This window comes from Choloepus didactylus, chromosome 13 (assembly GCF_015220235.1).
Source record: "Choloepus didactylus isolate mChoDid1 chromosome 13, mChoDid1.pri, whole genome shotgun sequence".
Taxonomy (NCBI): Eukaryota; Metazoa; Chordata; class Mammalia; order Pilosa; family Megalonychidae; genus Choloepus; species Choloepus didactylus.
The window spans coordinates 87980508-87988632 of record NC_051319.1 but is presented as its reverse complement, the minus strand read 5'-3'; the positions used below and the strand labels follow the sequence as shown (position 1 = coordinate 87988632).

The 8125-nt window shown below is 40.2% G+C and overlaps 1 long non-coding RNA gene across 1 annotated transcript in view; it reads right to left on the bottom strand.

Moving 5' to 3' along the window:
* Nucleotides 1-1476: 1476 nt before the first annotated feature.
* Nucleotides 1477-8125, bottom strand: part of LOC119508574 — a 303988-nt gene continuing 297339 nt past the window's right edge. The window contains exon 3 of the long non-coding RNA XR_005211489.1: nt 1477-1607. This is a non-coding gene — a long non-coding RNA (uncharacterized LOC119508574). The remainder of the gene's footprint in view (nt 1608-8125) is intronic.

Sequence of the window (8125 nt, the reverse complement as noted above, 5' to 3'; positions counted from 1 at the left end):
TACAAGATTGCATTAAAGAACATGGCTTTTTCTGCGGGACACAATATATCTGAAAGTACTTAACATCATCACATTAGGATTACACAGATTAAGTGGGTAATACATATAAATTACTTTTAAATGAGTGAGGTAGAGAGGAGATCACCTTATTTTGTGCCATTGATCCCTTTGGCCATCTGATGAAGCCTTTAATTCTCTTCTCAGAAAAATGTTTTGAAATTTCTTTTTAAAAGAGTCAAATGAAGCTTATTATATTTAAATAAAATTATCAAGACTTCAAAAAATTTGTGATAGAGTATTTTATATATATATATATGTTTTAGTTTCCTAGGCTGCTTAAAGCAGATACCATGAAATGGGTTGGCTTAAGCAGTGGGAATTTATTAGCTTACATTTGAAGCCAAGAAAATGTCAAAATCAAGGCATCATCAGGGTGATGCTTTCTTCCTGAAGACTATATGTGGATGATTCTTGGCTTCTCTGCCATATGGCAAGACACATGGCAGTGTCTGTTGGGCTCTCCCTTCTCTTCCAGATTTCGTTGATTTCAGCTTCTTGCTTCTGTGGCTTTCTCCCTCTCTCTCTGTATACATTACATTTATAAAGGACTCCAGTAAGAGGATTAAGACACATCCTGAATGAGGTGGGTCACACCTTAACTGAAGTAGCCTCATCAAAAGGTCTTACTTATGATGTGTTCACACCCACAAGAATGGATTAAGTTTAAGAACCTGCCTTTCTGGGGTACATATATCTCCAAACCACCACAATATTTGTACACATTAATCAACAAAATCTAGTGGCATGTCTAATGGCGTCGTAATTTTGAAGTAGTGTTTCGGCGAAGTAGTGTTTAACTATGTACAACATCTGAAATGTGAAATGAAAGTATCTGATTTTTGTTGGTGCCAAAATCACAGGTACTACTGTGATTTGTTGTCTACATCTATAATTGAAGGAAATGCTAAATCTCAGTAGGGTGAGAGAGAAAACAAAGGAGTAAATATTCTTTCCATCCAACTTCAGAGCTTAAGACCCCAGAATTAGAGAAAGCAATGCTCCTGATAGAAATTGCAGGGTGTCCTTAGACCCCTGGGAGGGCAGAAACCACCCAGGAGGGAGCATAGAATATCCCCCTATTGAGCTCACTCTCTCCTTTGGGACTCGTAGGCCCAGTCATCCTCCTAAGGACAAGCAGTGGAAGTCATCCCCCTTTTCCCACCTCTAACAGTTTTCTTCACCCCACAGAGCACACTTCCCACAGGAAGGAGAATCAAGGAGCATTATTTAAAGATGCTAAGTGACCCACCTATCAGCTGACAAACTCCTTTTCTGTATCAACATAATGACAAAACATTCAGAGGGAAGTGGGAACAACATAATATTATTGAGACAAAGAAGTAAAATATCCAGAGCAGAAGTGGATCCAAGGATTCATCCTGCACATTTTCGTGGAGTGTATAGATAATGGTGACAGTAGGGCCTTGAGACACTAAAGAGTGCAGGCTTTAGTGTCAGATGCATTTGGGTTGTAATTCTGGCTCTGTCACTTAGTATTTGTGCCTTGGGGCAGATGACTTCATGTCTCTGAGCCTCAGGTTCCCCACCTGCAAAACAGGGATGATAATAGTATTGACCACATAAGGTTACTGTGAGGGTTGAATGAGGTCAACCATATAAAAGGATTTAGCACAGAGTAAGTGTTCAGTTAATGCTAGCTTTTAGAAGTAGCACTTCTATGTAAATTCTTACTTTCTGTGTTTCTTGCAGGTTGTATGGGCAATGCATTCATTGCAGCATATCACCTGCACAAACATGCTGCTGAAGCCCAGACCCAACTATACCGGTGGGAATTCAGTAGCAGGCTCGGTCTCTCTTGAATGTCATGATATGAAAGGAGAGTCAGTGGGGTGCCCCTTCTATAAAGGCAGTGTCTAACCAAAGTAATGGCCCACTGCAATGCTTCAGTTCCTAGGCTGAGTTATGTTTTCTCTGCGCTAGACCTGTAAAATCTTGTCGTCACTGTCTGCTTTGCAAATAGAGTTCGGTCCATGGCCAGACTCTGAAATAAGATGCTTGGTAACTTTACCCCAGGTGTTCACTTCAGTTGGCACATGTCAATTCAAATGAGATCTACTATGGTTCAGTGATTTTCTATCACTTGTCAGTCAGCACAGCCTTCTATTCTGTCTTCCTCATGACTCCTGGACTTCTTAAAGAATTTCTTACCACCTTGCTCTGTTTTGGTTTCCCTGGTGCTTTCCTTCCCATTTTCCTTTTGAATGTTTTATGAAAAACTGACAAGTCTGAACACCAGCCAGGAGATGAAAGGCACACAAACTTGGGAACAGAAAAATACACATGGTCCCCCCCAAAAACAGTCTCCAGACTAAAACTTTAATCCCTGAGAAAGTATTGTTCACTTTCCTAGCATTAATTTAGCTAATAAATCTACCAGCTTCCCAGCTAGCAATTTGTAGCCTAAGACATATTCCAAAACAAATTCCTAGATGAGACAATACATTTGCACAGTAACACCTGGGACCCACACCTGGGTGGTATGGCGAGGGAACTGAAATCTTCTGCTGTATGTGTACATCAGAGCTCAAAGCCCATTTGAAAATGATAAGGGAGACTGCTGAAGGAGCCACAAGGCAGCACCCTAAAGTTGCCCACAGGGTAAGGCTAAGAAAACACAGGACACTCAGGTAGCAAATATGATCTGAGGGCTCCCAGATTGCCACAAAGAACTGTATATTTGGGTGGCATAAGTTGCATAGGTTTTGATGAGATTTTAAAATTTGATCCATTAATGATCTTAAGTAGGTTAAAATTATTATAGCCAGTTTAGAGCTGAGAGAACTGAGGCTCAGAAAATTATGATTTGTGCAAAGTTACGTGCCAAAAATGGTGAAACAACCTAGATTTCTTTACCATTGCACCAAGGAGAAAGTGAGAATCCTTTTGAATTTTATTAGCCTGGATATTTGTATAATTCAATTAAACCATTTTCCCAGAGCTCTTATCTGTAGCACTTTGCTTTTTTGTGTCAGAAGACCATTGTCTATTGGAGCTAGAAAGCTTTAGTACTCATCATCACTCATACATCCTCTTCCCAAATAGGGTCAGAGCAGATTTGCAAATTTGACATTGCGAATTTGGATTTATTTTTGGAATACCTCTCACCTAGGTCCTCCAGGCAGCTACCACCTACCAATTCAAATTGGTCTACATGATATAAACCTATTTGCTATTTCTAACTAGACCAATGTTCTTTCTACCACACACCACTGATACATGCAAATATAAAGGGAAAAAAATCTTTATAAAAGGGACTACTTCAGGGTCCGCATAAAATGTTTCTATTACCATTTTAAAAACAGAAATGGTACTTAAGGATACAAATAACTAGCTCAACAACCAGATTCGATCAACCATGTATTGGTAGCCAGCATGTTTACAGAATCTTACCTATGAACCAGATGGCCGCTTCTCTTTTTCTCATACGATTTTGGCCTCTCTACCTCTGATACCATGGAATGAGTACTATGGGATGCAAAAAATAACTATTTATTTAGCATCTACTATATGCAAGGTACTCTTCTGGGATTTGGGAATACAGCAGTATACAAGGCAAGTTCCCTTTTCTCATAGAGCCAGTCCAGAGGAGCCAGACAGACAATAACCAAGTTAAAAACAAAACAAAACAGGATAACTTCAGTTATTGAAATGTGTTCTAGGGGAAATAAAGTAGGGTGGAGGTAACAGAGTGTGCTTTGAAGACCTCTCAGAGGACACACTTGGACAGAGACCTCAATGGCGAGAAAAGGTAGTTGTTTGAAGATCTTGGATCAACGCTTTCCAGGCAGAGGGAACAGCACCCACAGGCAGTGAGACAAGGAAGAACCTTGCTTGTTTGCAGACAAGGAATAAGGCCACGGTGGCTGGAGCAGCGTGAGTGAGGGGAGACCAGAGGGGCAAGAGGCAAAGAAATGGGTGGGATCAAATTATTTTAGGGCCTTGTAGACCATGACAAGGATCTTGAAATTACTTTAAATTTATTTGAAAGTTACTAGAGTGTTTTAGTAAAAGTGTGACCTGAAGTGTTTTATATGCTTAAACAGTCAGTAAGTATAAAGCACAGATGCTGCCCTCAAGGAGCTTGTAACTGTATCACTAATTATAATACAAGGCAGTAATTGGAGGATGTGTAGTGAGTGCTGAGTATAGACCCCACCAGGCTCAGGGTCCAGCTGCTAAATATAGTCCTGGCTGTACCGTATTTATAGCCCACTCCCAGGAGTTTAGCATTAAAGGGTAAAATTAGCTGGTGTCTTTGAACTCAAGGGGAAATATTCATCATTCTTATTTTCTTTTAGAAATGCAATTACTGACTTGCAGACAGTACAATAAAATCTTTTCATTCCCTTCAGAAAGGGCTTGTGTGGTACAAGTCCTGACATCCAATCTTTAATCTCTTTGATTTGTAGAAAAGGGGGAGCATAATCCCCTGAGCATTTTCTACTCAAAGCAATCCCTCTTCTTTTGTGTTTTCTGGTGGGGGCATTTGAAAAGGAATCTTAAAAGAAATGCCCTACAACTTCTTTAATAAAGCAAAATTTTAAAAATTGAATCTAGCTAATAAAAATAAAGCCATTATTGATGTACTATCCTCCACCCAGGAGCTTGTAACAGCCACATCATTGAGTGACCACTGGAAGGAGTGTAAGGAGAATGGTTCATGGGGTCAGGATCTCCAGGTTCTTGCAGCTGCTCCGTGACCTTGGGCAAACATTTTCACTTTGGGGCTTGACCTTGGTACACTCATAGCCAAAATGAAGGAGTTAATTTGGACCATCCTCAAGTTCCTCAGCACCAACTTATACACTTGGGTTGAACTTTTCTTTTTTTTTTTAATTTTATTTTGAAATAAATTCAAATTTACAGAAACAGTTGCAAAAACAATACAAACCCCATACACAGAACTCCAGCATACCCTGACCCCCCTCCCCCGATACCCCGATCCACCAACTTTAACATCCTGTCACACCACCTTTTCTTTCTTTCCCTCCCTCCCTTCCTCCCTCTCTATCATCCATCATCTACTGCTCTGTCTTCTGAACATGAGAGCAAGCTGCACACATACTTGAACAAACAATATAATTCACATATACATTTCCCATGAACAAGAACATTCTTTTATGCAATCCCATTAAGCACAGCTAAGAAGTTCAAGAAATTCAACATTGATACAAAACTTACCTTCTATATTTCTTTTTTTTTTTTTCCTTATGTCCCAATTGTGTGCCTTTGAGCCTCCTCTCCTCCATCCTCAGATCCCACCCAGGATCATCCTTGGCATTTAATTGTCATTATCTATTTAGACTGTCTTTTTTTTTTTTTCAATTGTGGAAACATATATACAGCCTAAATCTTCCCATTCCAGCCCCTCCCTAGCATTCCGTTAATGGGATTAATCACATTTAGAATGTTGCAATGCTATCCCCTTCCCACCATCCATTACTAGAAATTTCCCTTCACCCCAAACAGAAACCCTACACTCATTTCTCAACTCCCCATTACCCCTTCCCCCACCTCTCGTAACCCATACTCTACTTTTCATCTCTATGGTCATATTCTCTGATACTTTCTTTGTGTTTACTGTGGGGCTTAAATTTAACCTCTTAAATCTATAACAATCTTGTTTTTCTTTGATACCAACTTAACTTCAATAGGACACATAAACTATGTTCCTATATTCCTCCATTCCCCCACCTTTATGTAGTTTGTGTCAAAAATCACATATTTTGCATTTAGTCCAAAACCACTGATTTATCATTACAGTTTATGTATTTACATCCTGTAGGAAGTAAATAATGGAGTTACAAATAAAAAATACGGTAGTATTGGTATTTATATTTACCATGTGATCTTTACTGGAAATCTTTATTTCTTCATGTGGTTTCAGTCAATTGTTTAGTGTCCCTTCCTTTCAGCCTACTCAATTCCCTTTAACATTTCTTATAGGACTGATCTACTGGTGATGAAGTCCCTCAGCTTTTGATTATCTGGGAATGTTTTTATCCCCCCCTCATTTTTATCCTCCAGTTGTTTGTGAATTTTCTAAGACTCTGTCGGTTATTGACTTCTATTTGTATTCCATTGTGGTCAGAGAATGTGCTTTGAATACATTCAATTTTTTTTTAAATTTATTGAGGCTTGTTTTATGTCCCAGCATATGGTCTATTCTGGAGAAAGATCCGTGATCACTAGGGAAGAATGTGTGTCCTGGTGATCTGGGATGTAATGTTCTATATATGTCTGTCAAAATTCTCTATATCTCTCTCTCCTTTCTTTGTTTCTCTGTCGGTAGGGCTCCCTTTAGTATCTGAAGTAGGGCAGGTCTTTTATTAGCAAAATCTCTCAGCATCAGTTTGTCTGTGAAAAATTTAAGCTCTCCCTCAAATTTGAAGGAGAGTTTTGCTGGATAAAGTATTCTTGGTTGGAAATTTTTCTCTCTCAGAATTTTAAATATGTCATGCCACTGCCTTCTCACCTCCACGGTGGCCACTGAGTAGTCACTACTTAGTCTTGTGTTGTTTCCTTTGTATGTGGTGAATTGCTTTTCTCTTGCTGCTTTCAGAACTTGCTCCTTCTCTTCAGTATTTGACAGCCTGATCAGAATATGTCTCGGAGTGGGTTTATTTGGATTTATTCTATTTGGAGTTCGCTGGGCATTTATGTTTTGTGTATTTATATTGTGTAGAAGGTTTGGGAAGTTTTCCCCAACAATTTCATTGAATACTCTTTCTAGACCTTTACCCTTCTCTTCCCCTTCTGGGACACCAATAAGTCTCAAATTTGGACGTTTTATGTTATCTATCATATCCCTGAGATCCATTTCGATTTTCTCGATTTTTTTCCCCATTCTTTCTTTTGTTCTTTCCTTTCCATTCTGTGGTCCTTGAGGACAGTGAGTTGTTGTTCAACTTCCTCTAATCTTGTATTATGAGTATCCAGAGTCTTTTTAATTTGGCCAACAGTTTCTTTTATTTTTATAAGATCTTCTTTTTTTTATTCACTCTTGCAATTTCTTCTTTATGCACTTCTAAGGTCTTCTTTATGTCCTTTATATCCTGTGCCATGTTCTTCTTCATGTCCTTTATATCCTGTGCCATGCTCTCATTGTTTGACTGTAGTTCTTTGATTAATTGTGCCAAGTACTGTGTGTCTTCTGATCTTTTGATTTGGGTATTTGTGTTTGGGTTCTCCATATCGTCTGGTTTTATCATATGCTTTAAGATTTTCTGTTGTTTTTGACCTCTTGGCATTTGCTTTACTTGATAGGGTTCTTTCTGGATATAAAAAATACTGATCTCTAATTTATCAGATCTATGGCTTGGTGGCGTACACTTTCTCTAACTAACTAGCAGATGGTGTCTGTGAGTCACCTATTCCCCTCAATTCAGTTCTCCCCAACTTTGTCTTTGTGGTATGTGGGGATCTGGTTCTTGTGGGGTTCAATTGGTGCACTAAGTTTGGGTGTGTTGTTGGTGCTGTCCGCCCTGAATGTGGGGCATGTGTCTGGCTGGTTAGGGAGGCAGGGCAGCTTTAATAATCAAACCTCCCGAGTGTTCCCAGAGATTTAAGGCTGTTGCAAGAGTCTAAGCCTTCATTTCAGTCTCGCCACAGATTGTCTCTGCCGCTCACCCATAAGTCATTGGTATTGGCATAGGGTCCCTGGGATTTCCCAATGGGTCTCCCTTCTCAGCCATGCTCTTCCAGGACCTCTGCTGAGGGAAGGCTGTGCCACGTCACAAGTGTGCGCCAGCCCTCCAGGGGTGTTCCCAGCCTGCTTTAAAGATGGTTGAATGGGGAGTGTTAATTTCCCCCTTTTCTCACAGCTCCACCTTCCCAGCTCTGGGACAATTAGGTGTGGGTGCACTAAAGGCCACTGTCAATGGCCGATATTGTGGCATGTGCATGGTGCTGTTGGAGACACTCCCCATCACACTGGGTTTCTTGGCACAGCTCTGGGCTGTGAGTCCGGCCCCAGGCAGGAGCATTCCTAGCCCACTGGGGAGATGGCGGCAAGGGGCGTGGTTTCTTTCTCCTTTTGGCTCCC